At 40.2% G+C, this 24,915-nt stretch overlaps 1 protein-coding gene across 1 annotated transcript in view; it reads left to right on the forward strand.

Annotated features, from left to right (window-relative positions):
• arhgap10 (Rho GTPase activating protein 10) overlaps positions 1–24,915 on the forward strand; it is a 184,494-nt gene that overhangs the window by 141,664 nt on the left and 17,915 nt on the right. The window lies entirely within an intron of this gene.

A 24,915-nucleotide genomic window follows, 5' to 3' on the forward strand; every position in this document is an offset into this window, starting at 1 on the left:
GTTACTCTTCACATGTTTCCTCAATTCCTTAAGAAAAGAAAAAAATCACATATTATTGAATTTTGTTACTCTTCACATGTTTCCTCAATTTCTTAAGAAAAGAAGAAAAAAATCACATTTTATTGAATAGGAGTTTTCAGATCATACAGTAAGGGTGCTCAAAAAATGGATTCACATCCGAATCATGAATCGTATTCATCCTGATTCTAAATCGATTCATAATTTTCAAAAAAACAATAAAAAATAACCAACAACTATTTAGGACTGATGATTTTAGCTTGTCCTGAAGAATTTGGAGGTAATCCTCCTTTTTCATTGTCCCATTTACTCTCTGTAAAGCAGCAGTTCCATTGACAGCAAAACAGGCCCAGAGCATAATACAACCACCACCATGCTTGACGGTAGATATGGTGTTCCTGGCATTAAAGGCCTCACCTTTTCTCCTCCAAACATATTGCTGGGCATTGTGGCATTATTTTTTGACTGGGATTTTTTCTAAGTACAAAAACGAGAGAGGCTTAACTTTTCACCTACTTTTTACCTTCTCTCGATTTTGTCGTTTTTTTCCTGGTCGACCAAAACACCACCATCACGTTAGTAGGTGCACCATGTCTCGACAGGCTGAAATCACAGGGAATGTGTCCGAGTCAAAGTGAGCTATTTTGGGACACAATTATGGTGTTTTTCCCCTCTTTTCCCCGGTCCTTTTTCAAACTGCACTTCCAGGACCTGAGCGACAGGGGCTCATGCAGACACCTGTGTCCGCCTAGGTGGCGCTATCCCGGACACATTTCTAACTTTTCCCGTATGAATGAAATCCTGGAACTGATTCCACAAACGGCTCCATTTTTGTTTCATCTGACACCACATGGACAAAGATAAGACCTTCTGGAGGAAAGTTCTGTGGTCAGATGAAAGACAAATTGAGCTGTTTGGCCACAATTGAACAACTGAAAAAGGAAGATTACCTCCAAATTCTTCAGGACAACCTAAAATCATACATTTTTGTCAAGAGGAGTGGTCAAAAATTCAAGCAGAAGCTTGTGGATGGCTACCAAAAGCGCCTTATTGCAGTGAAACTTGCCAAGGGACATGTAAACAAATATTAACATTGCTGTATGTATACTTTTGACCCAGCACATTTGCTCGCATTTTCAGTAGACCCATAATAAATTCATGAAAAGAACCGAATTCATGAATGTTTTTTGTGACCAACAAGTATGTCACAAAAAATAAGTGTCCGAATAATTGTATCTAAGTTATCACAAAACTTTGTGTTTCCATGAGTTCCCGGCGAGCAGACAAAAGCTGCCTTTGATCTTACCAATCAAAAGGCTTGTAAAACTCCTCTGTGTAGGATGGGAAGCGACATGAAGGTGTCGGTTTCTTTAATCTATTGTAATCCACAGAAAGATTTCGTCTTGACCCGAGATCTACAAAGCGTAGAGGAAGCGGGACCTGACCCCCCCCTGTTTTGTAACCAAAGGCGACGGCTGTTTACGACCCCCCTTCCTTTTAGAAACAGCTGTTGCCATGTAATCAGGGAAAGTCCAAATAAAGCCCAGACGTTTCTCCTCAATGAGCTAAATTGAATTCTGTCTCTGTTTAATTCCTTGCTTCTTGTCTGTTTAATAGATTTCATCAGTGTTTGAACCTGACAATAAGAGTTGTAGAAATGATTGGAAACTGACATTATGTTCTTTACAAGTGTATGTAAACTGTTGATCGCGACTGTACATGCATGTATGCATATACATGTATATGTATCTATATGTATGCATGTGTGTGTACGTATGTACAGTCGCGGTCAAAAGTTTACATACACTTGTAAAGAACATAATGTCATGGCTGTCTTGAGTTTCCAGTCATTTCTACCACTTTTATTTTTTTGTGATAGAGTGATTGGCGCACATACTTGTTGGCCACAAAAAACATTCATGAAGTTTGGTTCTTTTAAGAATTTATTATGGGTCTACTGAAAATGTGAGCAAATGTGCTGGGTCAAAAGTATACATACAGCAATGTTAATATTTGCTTACATGTCCCTTGGCAAGTTTCACTGCAATAAGGCGCTTTTGGTAGCCATCCACAAGCTTCTGCTTGAATTTTTTACCACTCCTCTTGATAAAATTAGTGCGGTTCAGCTAAATGTGTTGTTTTTCTGACATGGACTTGTTTCTTCAGCATTGTCCACACGGTTAAGTCAGGACTTTGGGAAGGCCATTCTAAAACTTTAATTCTAGCCTGATTTAGCCATTCTTTTACCACTTTTGACATGTGCTTGGGGTCATTGTCCTGTTGGAACACCCAACTGCGCCCAAGACCCAACCTCCGGGCTGATGATTTTAGCTTGTCCTGAAGAATTTGGAGGTAATCCTCCTTTTTCATTGTCCCATTTACTCTCTGTAAAGCACCAGTTCCATTGGCAGCAAAACAGGCCCAGAGCATAATACTACCACCACCATGCTTGACGGTAGGCATAGTGTTCCTGGGATTAAAGGCCTCACCTTTTCTCCTCCAAACATATTGCTGGGTATTGTGGCCAAACAGCTAAATTTTTGTTTCATCTGACCACAGAACTTTCCTCCAGAAGGTGTGTTGGACACCAGGAGGTGGAAGAAATAATCAGAATCAGCTTTATTGTCATTACGCAAGGTAACGAGATTGAGGGAATTAAGATTTTAAGATTAAGAGCGGGAATAAAAGGCAGAAAAAGACAATAAGCTTTCTTGGTGTATTCCGTCCATCCATCCATTTTTTTACCGCTTATCCCTTTTGGGGTCGCTGGAGCCTATCCCAGTTGCATTCGGGTGGTAGGCGGGGTACTATTAAACTAATAAGTGACAACACAACAACATTCACTTGTTTTCAGTCTTTTTCATTGAGGGGAAACGACGTGCGGCTGTGCCAGCAACGTGAGGATTCCTGGTTTGATCCCCAGCTTCCACCAACCTCACCACGTCCGTTGTGTCCTTGAGCAAGACACTTCACCCTTGCTCCTGATGGGTGCATGGCAGCTCCCGCCATCAGTGTGTGAATGGGTGAATGTGGAAATAGTGTCAAAGCGCTTTGAGTACCTTGGCGGTAGAAAATCGCTATACACGTATAACCCATTTACCATTTACCATTGAGTTCAAGTCACACGCCTGAAGTATAATCTTTTCAAGATGAGGGTGCTCTGCAGTTTTTGTGGATATGATGACAACAACACCTAGCTGGAGATCCACAAATGTTGTGCCGTGTTCAGGAATCATCTTTAAACCAACTGCCAGTCAGAGATCTTCAACATGACTACTTTTGAAGGATCTCATGACAAGAAAAATGCTGTTTTTAAGCATCTACTGCACAAACACCACTCAGAAATATTTTCTATGACAGGAGCTGTGCTGGTTTTTGGAGAATAATCACTTCTAAATGATCGTTTATCTTCTGGAAATAATGAAGTCTGTGATTTGGTTTAGTTGTGAGATGATGAAATACTTTACTGTATTGTTTGTAGTACTGTACTGTAGATTCTTCTTCTTGTTTGAGTGCACACACACACACACACACACACACACACTCTGGTTACATAACGCTGTAAGGTGGAGCTAATGAGATGGGCGACATTCCCCCCTCACCCTCCCTCACTACCCCCTCCATCACTGCCACCATCCACCCTCAGGGCCCTTCATCGTCCTCCCCCTTCCACACACACACACACACACACACTCTTGTATTTGTTACCTTCCTGAGACCGCCGAAAAACACCTACCTCTAGTATTATGATAAAAGTCGTAACTTTACTCAACGCAAGTCAACATTTTACAAGAAAAACTGAACATTTGTGCAATATTATGATAAAAGTTGGAATTTTAGTCAATAACAGTCGCAATTTTACAAGAAAAGCCTAATAACATTTTGGCAATTTTATTAAAAGAGTCGTAATTTTACTCGACAAGTCAGATTTTTAAGAAAACTTGAACATTTTGGCAATATTATAATAATAATCGGAATTTTACTCAACGCAAGTCAACATTTTACAAGAAAAACTGAACATTTGTGCAATATTATGATAAAAGTTGGAATTTTAGTCAATAACAGTCGCAATTTTACAAGAAAAGCCCAACATTTTGGCAATTTTATTAAAAGAGTCGTAATTTTACTCGACAAAAGTCCGTTTTTTAACAAAACCTAAACATTTTGGCAATATTATAATAATCGGAATTTTACTCAACGCAAGTCAACATTTTACAAGAAAAACTGAACATTTGTGCAATATTATGATAAAAGTTGGAATTTTAGTCAATAACAGTCGCAATTTTACAAGAAAAGCCCAACATTTTGGCAATTTTATTAAAAGAGTCGTAATTTTACTCGACAAAAGTCCGTTTTTTAACAAAACCTAAACATTTTGGCAATATTATAATAATCGGAATTTTACTCAACGCAAGTCAAAATTTTACAAGAAAAACTGAACATTTGTGCAATATTATGATAAAAGTTGGAATTTTAGTCAATAACAGTCGCAATTTTACAAGAAAAGCCTAAAATTTTGGCAATTTTATGAAAAGAGTCGTAATTTTAATCGACAAACGTCAGTATTATAAGAAAACTTAAGAATGTCGGCAATATTATAATAATCGGAATTTTACTTGTCAAAATTGTGAGAATTCTACTCAAAAAAGTTCACTATTTTACAATCAATCAATCAAAGTTTACTTATATAGCCCTAAATCACGAGTGTCTCAAATAAGAACAACAACAAAATTGGCAGTATTGTGATAAGTCAGAATTTTATATGACAACTGTCACCATTTGGCATTAAAGCATTGCAATATTACAGAAACAGAGAGAATATGAGAAATTGTTCCCAATTTTATAAGAAAAAAGTCGACACATTGTGAGAGACTGCTTTTAGTAAAACAAAAAGTTTTTTGTTATTATTATATAATTTACTTAATGTTATTACAGTATGTCTCTATATACATTTTTTAAAATTAATTTTGGCCAAGGGGGTCGCACTTTTAAAAGCGACACACAGTCAATTTGAAAAATCCCTCCTTTTTGGGACCACCCTAATTTTGATAGATTTCACCACCATATATACGTACACCTTTTTAACTATAAGTTAATTAACCAACTACCACTTAGCTTTACTCTGTGTGGGGGAGGTGAATCACCCCCACATTGTCCGGCGTCCCCACTCCTGCATTCGTGTGCTTGGCAAGCCGATCGACCTGACTGGGATTGAACCCAGGACCCTTTGATTGGGAGCTAGCTGTTTTACCATTCAGCTATTCTTGGTCTTCTTGAGGAAAGATTTCGCGCCCCAATGACATATTTATTTGAGAAGCTGTCTCAGAAAATTATGATATAAAACAGTAACTCCCACAGCTGGAGCTTTCCTAGTCACTGCTCGACCATGACTTGGATTTGAACCTAGTATCCTTTTATTGGGAGTTAGCTGCTTTAACCACTCAGCTATCCTTGGTCTACCAATTAAGAGTTTTCGGGCCCCAATGACATAACCTGTCCTAGTAAACTATGATATAAAACAGTAACTCCTCCAGTTGGAGCTTTCCTAGTCACTGCATGACATGACGTGGATTTGAAACCAATCCCATTTGAGTGAGAGCTAGCTGCCTTAACCACTCAGCTATTCTTTGTCTGCCATTTCACTGTTTTCGGGCCCTAATGACATAACCTGTCCTAGTAAACTATGATATAAAACAGTAACTGCCCCAGCTGGAGCTTTCCTAGTCACCGCTCGACCATGACTTGGATTTGAACCTAGTTCCCTTTGATTGAGAGCTAGCTGTTTAACCACTCAGCTATCCTTGATCAGTTGAAGAGCATATTTCGGGCCCAAATGACATATTTAAATGAGAACCTGTCTCAGTAAACTACAATGGAGGTGAAACAAAACACTCACTCTTTTGACTGGAGCATTGTAACCTGAACGGGATTCGTACCCAGTTCTCCTTGGTTCACAGTTACCAGTGTTAACCACTCAGCTATCCTTGTGGTTTTTAATGTCAGATTTCGGGCCAATTTGCCTTAATACATTGGGACCCTGTCTCTGTAAACTATCAAAGAGATGCGATAAAACACTAACTCTTCCGACTAGAGTTTTGTAAGTTACCTATCAGTCCTACTGGGATTCGAACCCAGTAGCAGTTGTTGGGGAGGCAACGGTTTTAACCACTCAGCCATCCTGTGTCTTCTTGAGAGGAGATTCCGGGCATCAATGACAAATATAATTCGGGAACCATGTCTCAGTTAAACTACAACGGAGGTGAAGCACAACTGAATACCAATCGACCGAACTGGGATTCAAACCCAGAGCCAATAATTGAGAGCGAGTTGTGTAAACGACTGAGCTATCGTGGATCTTGTAAAGACAATTTTCCGCCCCATGGACAAAGGTTCCTTTCCTTCCATTGTGATACATAATACATGGCTCACAATTTAAAAAAATATCCTAAAATGGCGACACTGCAACTATTGATAAATTCTCCTAACCTCCGTTAGTGATGAACCACCATGAATCAATACAACAATTGTAGTGAACAATAATTGAAGCCTCAGCAACACAACGACAATTGTTTTAGTGCAACATGAATGTAAAGAAAATGTTCCGTGTCCGGATGTTATATATATATATATTAGAGATGCGCGGTTTGCGGGCACAACCGCGGAGTCCGCGGATTATCCGCGGATCGGGCGGATGAAATTAAAAAAAATTAGATTTTATCCGCGGGTCGGGTCGGGTGGTTGAAATAGAAAAAAATTAGATTTTAAATAGATTCAGGCGGGTGGCAGTTAAACCAATTCGGAAATATATATACATAGTTAAATGTTGTTACCCACATACGAAAAACGAGCAGGCACCTGCAGCATGCCACAACAGAAGAAAAAAAAAGAAAAGAGATGGACACTTTTACGGAGCGGAGAAGGGACGCCTCGCTGGGGTCCGGGACCGAGGCCCCTTCCCTTGAGAGGGCCCCACCGGGAGCCGTAGCTGAGGCGATCCGCGAGAAGGGCCCGACGCACGTCCAGGGTCACACCGCACCGACACCCCGCCTCGTCCGCCTTCGCCACGGCCGGCGTCACGAGCAGCAGGTAAGCAGCTTACCTGCCCGCCACCCCCGTGGCCGGGGGCTCGTAACAGGGGTCACTCCGCGCGCTCCGCCCGCGCAGCTTACCTGCCCGCCACCCCTGTTGCCGGGGGCGCGTAACAGGGGTCACTCCGCGCGCAGTGCGCTCACGAAAGGGGTGGGGCTCACCCTGGTTGATATAGACAGCAGCTAGGACGGTGGCCATGGAAGTCGGAACCCGCTAAGGAGTGTGTAACAACCCACCTGCCGAATCAACTAGCCCTGAAAATGGATGGCGCTGGAGCGTCGGGCCCATATACCTGGCCGTCGCCAGCAGCGAGACGCGCTTGGAGGTGCGCTCAGCGCGGCTCCCATATGATTGCGCACTGGTGTGCGTCTGGGTCGTGACAGCGTGGCACGCGAATGTCTGTGCTGCATTGGATCAGTCTCCTTTCTTTAACAGGCAAAAGCTTTATAACCTCACTAATGCCTTGCATCGTCTATATTAGATATATAACAACGGGCGGGTGCGGGCGGATGCGGTTCTGATCAAATGTTAGATCGGGTGGATTGCGGATGGTTGACGACTTTCTGATGCGGTTGCGGATGAAATAATTGCCTATCCGCGCATCTCTAATATATATATATATATATATATATATATATATATATATATATATATATATATATATCATCATAGGCATCCGTCCGTCAGTAGTGACGATGGGTTGCGCCTGGGGGAGTTCATTCTTTCTTGCAGCGGCGGCTGTGGCTGTACAGCCCCACTCTGGAGTGACAGTCTCTGGTGCAGTTGGCGCAGACGTATGTGGAGGGTTCTGACACAGGAGCAGGTCCCGCGTCACGGAGTTTCCGCTTTTGTCTCCTCGCCTGCAACAAGGAGATGTGCTTCTCCTCGGCACGGCGGGTTCCTGTAGCAACAGTGTGCCTCCAAACGTTGCGGTCTTTTGCAGCTTCCTCCCAGTTGTTGTGGTCGATGCCTGCCTGTTTCATGTCACGTTTGCACACGTCCTTGAAACGCAGTCGGGGGCGACCAAGGGGTCTGGAGCCTGTTGACAGTTTGCCGTACAGGACAGCTCTGGGGAGCCGGCTGGGGTCCATCCTGTGGACATGGCCAAGCCATCTGAGGCGGCGTTGGCTGAGCATGGTGAACAGGCTGGTGGAGTGAGCACGATCTAGGACTTCCATGTTGGGAACTTTGTCCTGCCATGAGATTCCCAGGATGCGGCGAAGACAGCGCAGGTGGAAACTGTTTAGCTGTTTCTCATGTCTGGTGTAGGTGGTCCAGGCCTCGCTGCCATACATCAGTGTGCTAATGACGCAGGCTTGATAGACCTGGAGTTTAGTGCGTGTGGATAGCTGGTTGTTCGACCATACTCTTTTGGACAGCCTGGCCATCACTGTGGCGGCTCTCGCAAGACGGGTGGCATGTTCTGTGTCGAGTGACAAGTCACTGGAGATTGCGGATACAAGGTATGTAAAGGTGTTGACACATTCCAGAGTCTGATTGTCAACGGAGATGGAGAGTGGAGTTTCAGCATCTTGGCCCATGACTTTGGTCTTCTTTAGGCTGATGGTGAGACCAAACTCTTTACAGGCAGATGAAACCCTGTCCATCAGCCTCTGGAGCCCAGACTCGGTGTGGGATGCTAGAGCTGCATCATCAGCAAAAAGCATTTCCCTCAGGAGGACACTGGTCACCTTGGTCTTGGAGCGCAAACGGGCAAGGTTGAAAAGTTTCCCATCAGCTCTCGTGTGTAGAGAGACACCTTCAGAACATGTGCCGAAAGCAATAGACAGAACGAGGGAGAAGAAAATTCCAAAGAGGGTTGGTGCAAGAACGCAGCCCTGTTTTACGCCGCTGTGGATTGGAAAGGCCTCTGATGTTCCTCCTTCCCAACAGACGGAACCCTGTGTGTTTTCGTGGAATGATCTTATGACGGCGAGGAGTTTTGGGGGGCAGCCGATCTTTGCAAGCATCTTAAAGAGACCATCTCTGCTGACAAGGTCGAATGCTTTAGTGAGATCAACAAAGGCGAGATACAAGGGTCTCCTCTGTTCCCGGCACTTCTCCTGCAGCTGCCGAAGGGTGAAAATCATGTCCACTGTGGATCTTGCTGCCCTAAAGCCACATTGTGACTCAGGGTAGACACGTTCTGCAAGGAGGTGCAGTCTAGCAAGGGCGACACGAGCAAAGACTTTCCCCACGATGTTAAGCAGGGAGATGCCGCGGTAATTATTACAGTCACTACGGTCTCCCTTGTTCTTGTACAGTGTGACAATCTTGGAGTCACGCAGATCCTGGGGGACGGCTCCATCCTTCCAACAGAGGCAGAGGAGATCGTGAAGGTGCGGCAGTAAGGAAGGTTTCCCAAGTTTTATGACATCAGGTGTTATCCCGTCAGCACCTGGGGCCTTGCCGCATGCGAGGTTGTCAATAGCTTTGCTGAGCTCTTCCTGCGTGGGTTCCTTGTCAAGCTCCTTCATAACAGGCAGGTTTGCAACTCCATTCAGACCCTCCTCTGACACAATACTCTCAGTGGCATATAACTCCGTGTAGTGTTCGGCCCATCATCTCCATCTTATGTATATATATATATATATATATATATATATATATATATATATATATAAAAACAATAAATAAAAAAAATGCTAGAAAAATAATTTGTGATTAATCATGATTAATCACAGATCTAGAGTGTGATTAATCTGACTTAAAAAAAATTAATCACTTGACAGCCCTTAGATATACAGTATACATTTTAATATGTGTATATATACATATACAGTATGTATAGTATATATATGTATACGTATGTATATATACTGTATATATGAATATGTATGTTGTAACTAATATTGATACTGTTGTTGATAATATTCATTTTTGTTTCACTACTTTTGGTTTGTTCTGTGTCGTGTTTGTGTCTCCTCTCAATTGCTCTGTTTATTGCAGTTCTGAGTGTTGCTGGGTCGGGTTTGGTTTTGGAATTAGATTGCATTGTTATGGTATTGCTGTGTATTGTTTTGTTGGATTGATTTATTAAGAAAAAAAAAAAGAAAAAAAGAAAATTAACAAAAAAAACCCAAAAAAACGATTTTTTAAAAATGAGAATCGATTTTGAATCGCACAATGTGAGAATCGCGATTCGAATTCGAATCAATTTTTCCCCACACCCCTAATATATATATATATAAATAAATACAAATGCTAGAAAAATAATATGTGATTAATCAGGATTAATCACAGATCTAGAGTGTGATTAATCTGATTAAAACAAATATAACCACTTGACAGCCCTTAGATATACGGTATAAATGTTAATTTTTGTATATGTATATATACATATACAGTATGTACAGCAATAGATGATATCTGCCTATTACCTGATACCTGACATGTTAGCTACTTCTCTTTGTTTATAATGTTTATAATGTCTATTTTCTATTTCCTGCTGGATCTACTCTCTATTTTATGCTGCTGCTGTCACATATACTGTAATATTGTACATGTGTTGTATATATTGTATATCTGTTATAGACATAATATAATATATCTGTATATATATTATTCTGTACACATATTATGTATATATTCGTGTATATATATATATATGTTAGATTTTTTGTCGCTATATTAGTCTATTTATACCTGCATTGTCCTTTCCATCATTGTAACTGAGCTACTGTGTTGAACAATTTCCCTTGTGGATCATTAAAGTTTGTCTAAGTCTAAATAAATATATATATATATATATATGTAGCTGAGTGGTTAACACTGGTAACTGTGAACCAAGGGGTACTGGGTACGAATCCCGGTCAGGTTACAAGGCCCCAGCCAAAAGAGTCAGTGTTTTTTTACACGTCCATTTGTAGTTACTCGAGACAGGTTCTCATTTAAAAATGTCATTGAGGCACAAAATCTGTTAAACAGCCAACCAAGGGTAGCTGAGTGGTTAAAGCAGCTAGCTTCCAATCAAAGAGGACTGGTTTCAAATCCCAGTCATGGCCGAGCAGTGACTGGGTAAACTCTGGCTGGAGGAGTTGATTTTGTATCATAGTTTACTGAGACAGTTTCTCAGTTAAATATGTCATTGGGGCTTGAAATCTTAGCTCCAGCAGACCAATGATAGCTTAGTGGTTAAGGCAGCTAGCTCTCACTCAAAGGGGATTGGTTTCAAATCCACGTCATGTCACGCAGTGACTAGGAAAGCTCCAACTGGAAGAGTCGCTGTTTTATATCATAGTTTACCAGGACTGGTTATGTCATTGGGGCACGAAAACTGGGAACTGGCAGACAAAGGATAGCCGAGTGGTTATAGCAGCTTGCTCCCAATCAAAGGGTACTTGATTCGAATCCAAGTCATGATCGAGCAGTGATTAGGAAAGCTCCAGCTGGGGGAGTTACTGTTTTATATCATAATTTTCTGAGACAGCTTCTCAAATAAATATGTCATAGGGGCCCGAAATCTTCCCTTAAGAAGACCAAGAATAGCTTAATGGTAAAACAGCTACCTCCCAATCAAAAGGGTCCTGGGTTCAATCCCAGTCTAGGTCAATCGGCTTGCCAAGCACACGAATGCAGGAGTGGGGACGCCGGACAATGTGGGGGTGATTCACCTCCCCCACACAGAGTAAAGCTAAGTGGTAGTGGGTTAATTAACTTATAGTTAAAAAGGTAAGTATGGGTAATAATAATAAATAGTCTATAGTCCAAAAGTCGCGGGTAACCTCGGGGGTTAGCTCCTCCTGTGTTCCGAAGCTAAAGTTGGTAAGTGTACCATCGTAATTCCTAGGCTAGGCTGGGATGGGTGGGAATAGGAACATTAATAATTAATCATTGTGGGCGTTGACCAATTAGCTCTTCTGGGTCTGACAGACAATTAGCAATAAATAAAGTAATAACTGGAAAATGAAACCAATAAAAATTGAGTAGTTGGTTAATTAATGAACACTGATTGGTTAATTGAAAAAAATAAATAAGATCAACATAAAACATTTTTTATTAAATGTGTTCATTATCGTTAATTAATACATTTCCAATTACTCAATTTTTCATTTAACTACATTTCCAATTACTCAATTTTTCATTCAATTTTCCAATTATTACTTTAATTATCTGTCAGACCCAGAAGAAGCTAATTGGTTAACACCCACAATGATTAATTATTCATGTTCATGTTCCTATTCCCACCCATCACCAGCCTAGGAATTACGATGGTACACTTACCAACTTTAGCTTCGGAACACAGGAGGAGCTAACCCCCGAGGTTACCCTTGACTTTTGGACTATAGACTATTTATTATTATTACCCATACTTACCTTTTTAACTATAAGTTAATTAACCCACTACCACTTAGCTTTACTCTGTGTGGGGGAGGTGAATCACCCCCACATTGTCCGGCGTCCCCACTCCTGCATTCGTGTGCTTGGCAAGCCGATCGACCTAGACTGGGATTGAACCCAGGACCCTTGTGATTGGGAGGTAGCTGTTTTACCATTCAGCTATTCTTGGTCTTCTTGAGGGAAGATTTCGGGCCCCAATGACATATTTATTTGAGAAGCTGTCTCAGAAAATTATGATATAAAACAGTAACTCTCCTAGCTGGAGCTTTCCCAGTCACTGCTCGACCATGACTTGGATTTGAACCTAGTACCCTTTGATTGGGAGCTACCTGCTATAACCACTCGGCTATCCTGTGTCTGCCAATTAAGAGTTTTTGGGCCCCAAAGACATAACCTGTCCTATTAAACTATGATATAAAACAGCAACTCTTCCAGTTGGAGCTTTCCTAGTCACTGCATGACATGACATGGATTTGAAACCAATCCCCTCTGAGTGAGAGCTAGCTGCCTTAACCACTCAGCTATCATTGGTCTGCTGGAGCCAAGATGATGGGCCCTGATGACATATTTAATTGAGAAACTGTCTCAGTAAACTATGATACAAAAAAGTAACTCCTCCAGCCGGAGTTTACCCAGTCACTGCTCGGCCATGACTGGGATTTGAAACCAGTCCTCTTTGATTGGAAGCTAGCTGCTTTAACCACTCAGCTACCCTTGGTTGGCTGAATAGCAGATTTTCGTGCCCCAATGGGGCGGTATAGCTCGGTTGGTAGAGTGGCCGTGCCAGCAACTTGAGGGTTCCAGGTTCGATCCCCGCTCCCGCCATCCTAGTCACTGCCGTTGTGTCCTTAGGCAAGACACTTTACCCACCTTCTCCCAGTGCCACCCACACTGGTTTTAAATGTAACTTAGATATTGGGTTTCACAATGTAAAGCGCTTCGAGTCACTAGAGAAAAAGCGCTATATAAATATAATTCACTTCACTTCACAATGACATATTTAAATGAGAACCTGTCGCGAGTCACTGCAAATGGACGTGTAAAAAAACACTGACTCTTTTGGCTGGGGCCTTGTAACCTGACCGGGATTCGTACCCATATATATATATATATATATATATATATATATATATATATATATATATATATATATATATATATATATATATATAGCTACATATATATACTGTATATGTATATATACATATACAAAAATTAACATTTATACCGTATATCTAAGGGCTGTCAAGTGATTATATTTGTTTTAATCAGATTCATCACACTCTAGATCTGTGATTAATCCTGATTAATCACAGATTATTTTTCTAGCATTTTGTATTTATTATATATATATATATATTAGGGGTGTGGGAAAAAATCGATTCGAATTCGAAGCGCGATTCTCACGTTGTGTGATTCAGAATCGATTTTCCTTTTTAAAAAATCGTTTTGTTTTTTTTGTATTTATTTAAAAAAAAAAATATTATTTTTTTTTAAATTAATCAATCCGACTAAACAATACACAGCAATACCATAACAATGCAATCCAATTCCAAAACCAATCCCGACCCAGCAACACTCAGAACTGCAATAAACAGAGCAATTGAGAGGAGACACAAACACGACACAGAACAAACCAAAAGTAGTGAAACAAAAATGAATATTATCAACAACAGTATCAATATTAGTTACAATTTCAACATAGCAGTGATTAAAAATCCCTCATTGACATTATCATTAGACATTTATAAAAAATTCAAAAATAGAACAATAGTGTCACAGTGGCTTACACTTGCATCGCATCTTATAAGCTTGACAACACACTGTGCCCAAGATAAAATAAATCATATTTTTGGTTCATTTAATAGATAAAACAAATTTACATTATTGCAATCAGTTGATAAAACATTGTCCTTTACAATTATAAAAGCTTTTTACAAAAATCTACAACTCTGCTTGCATGTCAGCAGACTGGGGTAGATCCTGCTGAAATCCTATGTATTGAATGAATAGAGAATCCTTTTGAATCGAGAATCGTGTTGAATTAAAAAAAAAAAAAATCGATTTTGAATCAAATCGTGACCCCAAGAATCGATATTGAATCGAATTGTGGGACTCCCAAAGATTCACAGCCCTAGAAGATACTTTTCCTTCTTCATGTCTCAACAAGGGCAGAAATACAAGAACACACACACACACACACACACACACTCTCACACACACACACACACACACACACACACACACACACACACACACACACACACACACACACACACACACACACACACACACACACACACACACACACACACACACACAGTAGAAATAGTGCTGAATCATAGCAGCTCCAGCAGCCAGACTGTCCATCATATGAATTCTGAAGCTATTCCTGGGACTCTTCAACAAAAACCTGGTTTTATTTGAATGTTGTTCATGTATTTGTTCAGTGCAAGTCCAATGCTGCTACATATTTTCTGTCTGCTTACATTATTGCCACGGGAGATTGCAATTCCCTCAGAAATGCAGTCCCAGGAGGCTTAATTGATGCATCACCGCACATCATAGTCCCCAGTGTTTCCATAAAAAAGTGTTATAAGTCATATATAATAAACTTTCAATGCTTCAGAAAAAAAAAAAGTTTTTACATATGTTATTGTTTTTTTTTAAATGTTTTATGCTCTTTTTGTAAAAAAAATAAATAAATGAAAATTATTGTGGGAAAAACATAAAATATGTAATATATTTCCAAATACTCTAGATCATTGGCGTTGTTAGGCCTATTTTAGGGGGGCTTGAGCACCCCTAAATAATTTGGTGTTATTTTTAAATTTTTTACAAATACATATTCATTATAAAGTGGCCCGAATATGAGTTTAAATAAATAATCATATAACCTGTTATTATTCACTCAGTTTCCCCTCACTTCGTAGCGTAAGGTAGAGAGCCCCTTTAGTGCGTCGGTATCCAATCCATTCCACTTGTTCATATAGAAAATGCCCACATCACTCAAATTCCAGCCCGCATTTTCTCTGCGACCTTGCTTGCGGTCCTGCAGGTGTACGAAGCACATTATCTTCCTTTACAATGAGTGAAGCTGCACGAAACCTTGTGTGTGCAATTGTAAATAATTCAGTTTTTAAGTTTTGTGTTTCTTGTAGAATCTATATAAAGTAATATACATTAGCCTATTGTTAAAATAATGGAAAAAAACATCATTAAATATATTTGTTTTATTGTATAGCTACATTAATAGCTGTTGTATTATTATAGGATGGCTTGTTAAACATTTCATAGGATTTTCAGAGGGAGGAAAAACCAAGACATTTAATATAAAATGTAAAATGAATAAATACATAAAAAGAAAAAGAAAAAAAATGGTTAAAAGCCATCGTCCCGGAGAGCATTTCATTTCGTCCCGTGCATTTTTTAAAAATAATAATAACAACAATGAATCATTTCTAAGTCTTTGTTAGCCGTTTGTGAAGTTTTGTGCTCGTGCGTAACGTTTGCTCGCATCCTGTGCATCTCCTGGGGGCTAAGCCCCCCTGTCCTTAAAAGCTAGTGACGCCCCTGCTCTAGATGAGATCATTACACAGATTTTGATGGTTTATTGTTTTTGGAATAATTACATTTTAATTCTAAAAACTCACACGATCCCTTCTGAGCCTAAAAACAAACCCGCTCAAAAAAGTGTTATAAGTAGGTCATATTATTGTTTTTAAAACTTTCAAAGCTTAAAATTCTTCAACAGCTTCAGATGTATCCATATGTACATATTTGTTATATATTTGTTTTATATTTACATGTTTTATGCGTTTTGTAGAAAAAAAAAACTTATGAAAAAAAACATCAAATATGCTAAATGTCCCCAAAACAAGTTGCAAAGTGGAATACTTTAATACAGACTTTAATAGGTCAATCATTTATAACATTCATGTTGATGCTTTATTATTTTTTGGAACAATGACAGTTTTTTTTTTTCTTTCAAAAACGTGCACCATCCCTGCTGAGACTAAAAACAAACGCGCTCAAAAAAGTGTTATAAGTAGGTCATATTATTATTGTTTTCAAAACTTCCAATGCTTTAAATTCTTCAACAGCTTCAGACGTATCCATATGTACATATTTGTTATATATTTGTTTTATATTTACAAGTTTTATGCGTTTTGTAGAAAAAAAAAAATTATGAAAAAAAACATCAAATATGCAAAATGTCCCCAAAACAAGTTGCAAAGTGGAATACTTTAATACAGACTTTAATAGGTCAATCATTTATAACACTCATGTTGATGCTTTATTATTTTTTGGAACAATGAGGTTTTTTTTCTTCCAAAAACGTGCACCACCCCTGCTGAGACTAAAAACAAACGCACTCAAAAAAGTGTTATAAGTAGGTCATATTATTATTGTTTTCAAAACTTCCAATGCTTTAAATTCTTCAACAGCTTCAGACTTATCCATATGTATATATTTGTTATATATTTGTTTTATATTTGCAAGGAATTTTTATGTTTTATGCGTTTTGTAAAAAAAAAAAACTTATTATGAAAAAAACATCAAATATGCAAAATGTCCCCAAAACAAGTTGCAAAGTGGAATACTTTAATACAGACTTTAATAGGTCAATCATTTATAACACTCATGTTGATGCTTTATTATTTTTTGGAACAATGACAGTTTTTTTTTTCCTTCCAAAAACGTGCACCATCCCTGCTGAGAGTAAAAACAAACGCGCTCAAAAAAGTGTTAAGTAGGTCATATTATTATTGTTTTCAAAACTTTCCATGCTTTAAATTCTTCAACAGCTTCAGACTTATCCAGATGTATATATTTGTTACATATTTGTTTTATATTTGCAAGCGATTTTTATGTTTTATGCGTTTTAAAAAAAAAACAATTTATTATGAAAAAAACATCAAATATGCAAAATTTCCCCAAAACAAGTTGCAAAGTGGAATACTTTAATACAGACTTTAATAGGTCAATCATTTATTATTTTTTGGAACAATGACAGTTTTTTTCTTCTTCCAAAAACGTGCACCATCCCTGCTGAGACTAAAAACAAACGCGCTCCAAAAAGTGTTATAAGTAGGTCATATTATTATTGTTTTCAAAACTTCCAATGCTTTAAATTCTTCAACAGCTTCAGACTTATCCATATGTATATATTTGTTATATATTTGTTTTATATTTGCATGGAATGTTTAGGTTTTATGCGTTTTGTAAAAAAAAAATACTTATGAAAAAAACATCAAATATGCAAAATTTCCCCAAAACAAGTTGCAAAGTGGAATACTTTAATACAGTCTTTAATAGGTCAATCATTTATAACACTCATGTTGATGCTTTATTATTTTTTGGAACAATGACAGTTTTTTTTTTCTTCCAAAAACGTGCACCATCCCTGCTGAGACTAAAAACAAACGCACTCAAAAAAGTGTTATAAGTAGGTCATATTATTATTGTTTTCAAAACTTTCCATGCTTAAAATTATTCAACAGCTTCAGACTTATCCATATGTATATATTTGTTATATATTTGTTTTATATTTGCAAGGAATTTTTATGTTTTATGCGTTTTGTAAAAAAAAAATACTTATGAAAAAAACATCAAATATGCAAAATTTCCCCAAAACAAGTTGCAAAGTGGAATACTTTAATACAGACTTTAATAGGTCAATCATTTATAACACTCATGTTGATGCTTTATTATTTTTTGGAACAATGACAGTTTTTTTTTTCTTCCAAAAACGTGCACCATCCCTGCTGAGACTAAAAACAAACGCGCTCAAAAAAGTGTTATAAGTAGGTCATATTATTATTGTTTTCAAAACTTCCAATGCTTTAAATTCTTCAAGAGCTTCAGACTTACCCATATGTATATTTTTTTTTATATATTTGTTTTATATTTGCAAGCGATTTTTATGTTTTATGCGTTTAAAAAAAACAACAATTTATTATGAAAAAAACATCAAATATGCAAAATTTCCCCAAAACAAGTTGCAAAGTGGAATACTTTAATACAGACTTTAATAGGTCAATCATTTATAACACTCATGTTGATGCTTTATTATTTTTTGGAACAACAAAAATGTGCACCATCTCTGCTCATACTAAAAACAAACACACTCAAAAAAGTGTATAAGTAAGTCATATATTATTTTTTGTAAACTTTCAACGCTTTAAATTCTTCAACAGCTTCAGACCTATTCCTAGATATAACATTTTTATATATTTGTTATTGTTTTTTAAAAAAATATCTTTTATGCTCTTTTTGTAAAGGAAAAAACATTTTCTTGTGGGAAAAACACAAAATATGTAATATTTCCAAATACTCTAGATGAGGTCATTACAACACAGATTTTGATGGTTTCTTGTTTTGGAACAATGACAGTTTGATTCTAAAAACTCACTGGATCTCGCCTTAGCCTAAAAACAAACGCGCTCAAAAAAGTGTTATAAGTAGGTCATATTATTATTGTTTTTAAAACTTTCAATGCTTTAAATTATTCAACAGCTTCAGACTTAGCCATATATATTGTTTATACATTTGTAAGTTAAAAAAAAAAAAAAGATTTATGCTCTTAAACTTCTATTATGGGAAAAAACACAAAATATGCAACATATCCAAAAAAAGTACCAAGTTGACTTTATATCTTATTTGTGTTTCATTGTATCCATTAATGCAGTTAAAGATAAAATATATTTTTTATTTACTTTCCCTAAACATCTAAAAGTATTTTTATTCTTTTCATGTCATATTATTATTCTCCTTCAAGTGCTGTTGTTTTTAGGTTGGAGTTTGTATCCAATTCGGCAGCGCACACACACAGAGTACTTACAAGCAGACACAGTGTGTAGACAGAAAAGGGAGAACGGACGCATTTTGGCTTAAAACGTAAAGATAAAGGTGAAGTTATAACACTGAAACACCCTCAGGAAGAGGTGCTTTAAGACATGGCTAGCTAGCTAGCGGCTAACGTCCATCTGCAGTGTTTTGGCTACTTCTAAATCACTAATCCTCGCCTCCATCGCGACAAATAAAGTAAGTTTCTTACAAGTAGCATTATCACTGGAAGACAAGGAATAGCTAAACATGCTTCACTACACACCGTAGGAGGATACAATAGCTCACCGGCGTCACAATGTAAAACAAACACCATGGGTGGATCTACACCTGACATCCACTGTAATGATACCAAGTACAGGAACGTATCTACAATGATTACGTCGATAAATCTTTTTCTTTAAAAAAAATTCATATTATGTTTATAAAGTCAGTAAATACGTCCCTGGACACATGAGGACTTTGAACACGACCAATGTATGATCCTGTAACTACTTGGTATCGCATCGATACCTAAATGTGCGGTATCATCCAAAACTAATGTAAAAGTATCAAAGAAGAGAAGAATACGTGATTATTACATTTTAACAGAAGTGTAGATAGAACATGTTGAAAGAGAAAATAAGCAGATATTAACAGTAAATGAACAAGTAGATTAATATTTAATTTTTACAGTTTGTCCTTAATAATGTAGATAAAATAATAGGTGTATAAATGACACAATATGTTACTGCATACGTCAGCAGACTAATTAGGAGTCTTTGTTTGTTTACTTACTACTAAAAGACAAGTTGTCTAGTAGGTTCACTATTTTATTTAAGGACTAAATTGCAATAATAAACATATGTTTAATGTACCCTAAGATTTTTTGTCAAAATACATTCTTTGTGGTTCCCTTTATTTAGAAAAGTATCGACATACATTTTGGCACAAGTACCGAAAAATTGGTATGGACACAACCCTGTTACCTGTCGACATCATTTTTAGGTCCAGAACTCTGAAAAAAGTGCCAAAGTGTGTCCGAACCCGAGCGGCACTTCAAGCCGTCTCCAGTCCAGTGACTTTGTGGTCCGTAGAGACCATCAAGTAAAGCAGCTTGGCTAATACTCCCCATGTTTGTAGCGTCGAAGCTACAGTAAATGAGTCAACAAGATGGCTAATTGAATCCCGGATTAGCAGACTTTGATGGTGCAAAGATGTTTGCACAGCTGAGTGATGATACGGTCACACGCATGGCCACGTTGTCAGCGAGACAGGATGCGGGCTTCCAAGTTAAACCCCAGATCTTCATTTCTCCTTTGGCCCAAGTTCCTGGCAGCGTTCCAGTCCATCCTGTGATGCAGTGTCCTTCACCCACCCTCCACCGTCCCCACTCCCATCTATGTTCCCACTCCTGACTCAGCAGCACCTGCAGGTAGCATCCAGGCTAACGCGGTGGTTTTATCGGGGCAGCAGCAGGATGAGTGCTGGTGAAAACTGAAGGAGGGAACATCTTGAGAAGAGCGGGCCAAAGATGTGCTCGGGTGCTGCCGTGAAATCTCCCTGATCCAGTAGATTGTGTTGATCCACCAGGGAGAGCGATTGGAAATGTGGAAGATTTAGAAAGTCTTTATGGATTGGGGAAGCAAAAATCTATCCAGTCTGGCAAAGCAAAAGCGGTTAATAAACATTTTTTCCATGTTTTTACAGTAAAAACCTTCTTCTTATGTTTCTTCTCTACCTGCTCGCCTCGCATCTCTTCGGGTTTTTGGCTCCCGATGGTCCCTGCAGGCCGAAGGCAGCTCTTTGAAATTCATCCACAATATTTTCTCAGAGCTTCCACGTCCACCTTTTCCTCTCTGCTGCATCTCTGGTCACGTGACTAACCTTCCACTTGGACCCGTTATGTCGACAACCCGTCTTTGTCAAATAACCCGACTATTTCCAACCACTCGACGCTGTCAGACAACCTGACCTGTCCATGGCTGGACTCGCTCGACGACTCGTCTATGGCAAGTAACCTGCCTGACACGGGACCACCCCTCTTATGTCCAGCAATCCATTTTATGTCGGACAACGAGCCTAACGTCGGACAGTCCATGTAACGTCAAACAGCTCGTCTAATGTCTGTTTGACGACATGTCCAATGTCGGACAAGGCGTCCAATCTCTGTCGGACAACGGGCCTAACGTCGGACAGTCTATATAACGTGAAACAGCTCATCTTATGTCTGTTTGACAACACGTCTAATGTTGACAACGCGTCCGTCCAATGTCTGTCGGACAGCGAGCCTAACGTCGGACAGTCCGTGTAACGTCAAACAGCTCGTCTAATGTCTGTTTGACGATATGTCTAATGTCGGCAACGCATCCGTCCAATGTCGGACAGGGCGTCCAATGTCTGTCGGACAACGAGCCTAACATCGGACAGTCTGTGTAAGACGACATGTGCAATGTCGGACAAGGCGTCCAATCTCTGTCGGACAACGGGCCTAATAACGGACAGTCCATGTAACGTCAAACAGCTCGTCTAATGTCTAATGTTTGACGACATGTCCAATGTCGGCAACGCATCCTTCCAACATCGGACAAGGCGTCCAATGTCTGTCGGACAACGAGCCTAAGATCGGACAGTCTGTGGAAGACGACATGTCCAATGTCGGACAAGGCGTCCAATCTCTGTCGGACAACAAGCCTAACATCGGACAGTTCATGGAACGTCAAACAGCTCGTCTAATGTCTAATGTTTGACGACATGTCCAATGTCGGCAACGCATCCGTCCAATATCGGACAAGGCGTCCAATGTCTGTCAGACAACGAGCCTAACATCGGACAGTCCGTGTAAGACGACATGTCCAATGTCGGACAAGGCGTCCAATCCCTGTCGGACAACGGGCCTAACATTGGACAGGCCATGTAACGTCAAACAGCTCGTCTTATGTCTGTTTGACAACACGTCCAATGTTGGCAACGCGTCCGTCCAATGTCGGACAAAGCGTCCAATGTCTGTCGGACAGTCCATGTAACGTCAAACAGCTCGTCTGTCTGTTTGACGATATGTCCAATGTCGGCTATGCATCCGTCCAATATCGGACAAGGCGTCCAATGTCTGTCGGACAACGAGCCTAACGTCGGACAATCCATGTAACGTCAAACAGCTCGTTTAATGTCTAATGTTTGACAACACGTCCAATGTCGGACAAGACGTCCAATCTCTGTCGGACAACGGGCCTTACGTCGGACAGTCCATATAACGTCAAACAGCTCGTCTTATGTCTGTTTGACAACATGTCCAATGTCGGCTATGCATCCGTCCAATGTCGGACAAGGCGTCCAATCTCTGTCGGACAACAAGCCTAACGTCGGACAGTCCATGTAACGTCAAAGAGCTCGTTTAATGTCTAATGTTTGACAACACGTCCAATGTCGGACAAGACGTCCAATCTCTGTCGGACAACGGGCCTAACATCGGACAGTCCATATAACGTCAAACAGCTCGTCTTATGTCTGTTTGACAACATGTCCAATGTTGGCAACGTGTCCGTCCAATGTCTGTCGGACAACGAGCCTAACGTCGGACAGTCCATGTAACGTCAAACAATTCGTCTAATGTCTGTTTGACGACATGTCCAATGTCGGCTATGCATCCGTCCAATGTCGGACAAGGCGTCCAATCTCTGTCGGACAACAAGCCTAACGTCGGACAGTCCATGTAACGTCAAACAGCTCGTCTAATGTCTAATGTTTGACGACATGTCTAATGTCGGCAACGCATCCGTCCAATGTCGAACAAGGCGTCCAATGTCTGTCGGACAACGAGCCAAACATCGGACAGTCCGTGTAAGACGACATGTCCAATGTCGGACAAGGCGTCCAATCTCTGTCGGACAACGGGCCTAACATAAGCCAGGCCATGTAACGTCAAACAGCTCGTCTTATGTCTGTTTGACAACACGTCCAATGTTGGCAACGCGTCCGTCCAATGTCGGACAAGGCGTTCAATGTCTGTCGGACAGTCCATGTAACGTCAAACAGCTCGTCTGTCTGTTTGACGACATGTCCAATGTCGGCTATGCATCCGTCCAATGTCGGACAAGGCGTCCAATGTCTGTCGAACAACGAGCCTAACGTCGGACAATCCATGTAACGTCAAACAGCTCGTCTAATGTCTCATGTTCGACAACACGTCTAATGTCGGACAAGACGTCCAATCTCTGTCGGACAACGGGCCTACCGTCGAACAGTCCATATAACGTTAAACAGCTCGTCTTATGTCTGTTTGACAACACGTCCAATGTTGGCAACGCGTCCGTCCAATGTCTGTCGGACAACGAGCCTAACGTCGGACAGTCCATGTAACGTCAAACAGTTCGTCTAATGTCTGTTTGACGACATGTCCAATGTCGGCTATGCATCCGTCCAATGTCGGACAAGGCGTCCAATGTCTGTCGGACAACGAGCCTAACGTCGGACAATCCATGTAACGTCAAACAGCTCGTTTAATGTCTAATGTTTGACAACACGTCCAATGTCGGACAAGATGTCCAATCCCTGTCGGACAACGGGCCTAACGTCGGACAGTCCATATAACGTCAAACAGTTCGTCTTATGTCTGTTTGACAAAACGTCCAATGTTGGCAACGCGTCCGTCCAATGTCTGTCGGACAACGAGCCTAACGTCGGACAGTCCATGTAACGTCAAACAGTTCGTCTAATGTCTGTTTGACGACATGTCCAATGTCGGCTATGCATCCGTCCAATGTCGGACAAGGCGTCCAATGTCTGTCGGACAACAAGCCTAACGTCGGACAGTCCATGTAACGTCAAACAGCTCGTCTGTCTGTTTGACGACATGTCCAATGTCGGCTATGCATCCGTCCAATATCGGACAAGGCGTCCAATGTCTGTCGGACAACGAGCCTAACGTCGGACAATCCATGTAACGTCAAACAGCTCGTTTAATGTCTAATGTTTGACAACACGTCCAATGTCGGACAAGACGTCCAATCTCTGTCGGACAACGGGCCTTACGTCGGACAGTCCATATAACGTCAAACAGCTCGTCTTATGTCTGTTTGACAACATGTCCAATGTCGGCTATGCATCCGTCCAATGTCGGACAAGGCGTCCAATCTCTGTCGGACAACAAGCCTAACGTCGGACAGTCCATGTAACGTCAAAGAGCTCGTTTAATGTCTAATGTTTGACAACACGTCCAATGTCGGACAAGACGTCCAATCTCTGTCGGACAACGGGCCTAACGTCGGACAGTCCATATAACGTCAAACAGCTCGTCTTATGTCTGTTTGACAACATGTCCAATGTTGGCAACGTGTCCGTCCAATGTCTGTCGGACAACGAGCCTAACGTCGGACAGTCCATGTAACGTCAAACAGTTCGTCTAATGTCTGTTTGACGACATGTCCAATGTCGGCTATGCATCCGTCCAATGTCGGACAAGGCGTCCAATCTCTGTCGGACAACAAGCCTAACGTCGGACAGTCCATGTAACGTCAAACAGCTCGTCTAATGTCTAATGTTTGACGACATGTCTAATGTCGGCAACGCATCCGTCCAATGTCGAACAAGGCGTCCAATGTCTGTCGGACAACGAGCCAAACATCGGACAGTCCGTGTAAG

This window comes from Nerophis lumbriciformis, linkage group LG27 (genome assembly GCF_033978685.3).
Source record: "Nerophis lumbriciformis linkage group LG27, RoL_Nlum_v2.1, whole genome shotgun sequence".
Classification (NCBI taxonomy): Eukaryota; Metazoa; Chordata; class Actinopteri; order Syngnathiformes; family Syngnathidae; genus Nerophis; species Nerophis lumbriciformis.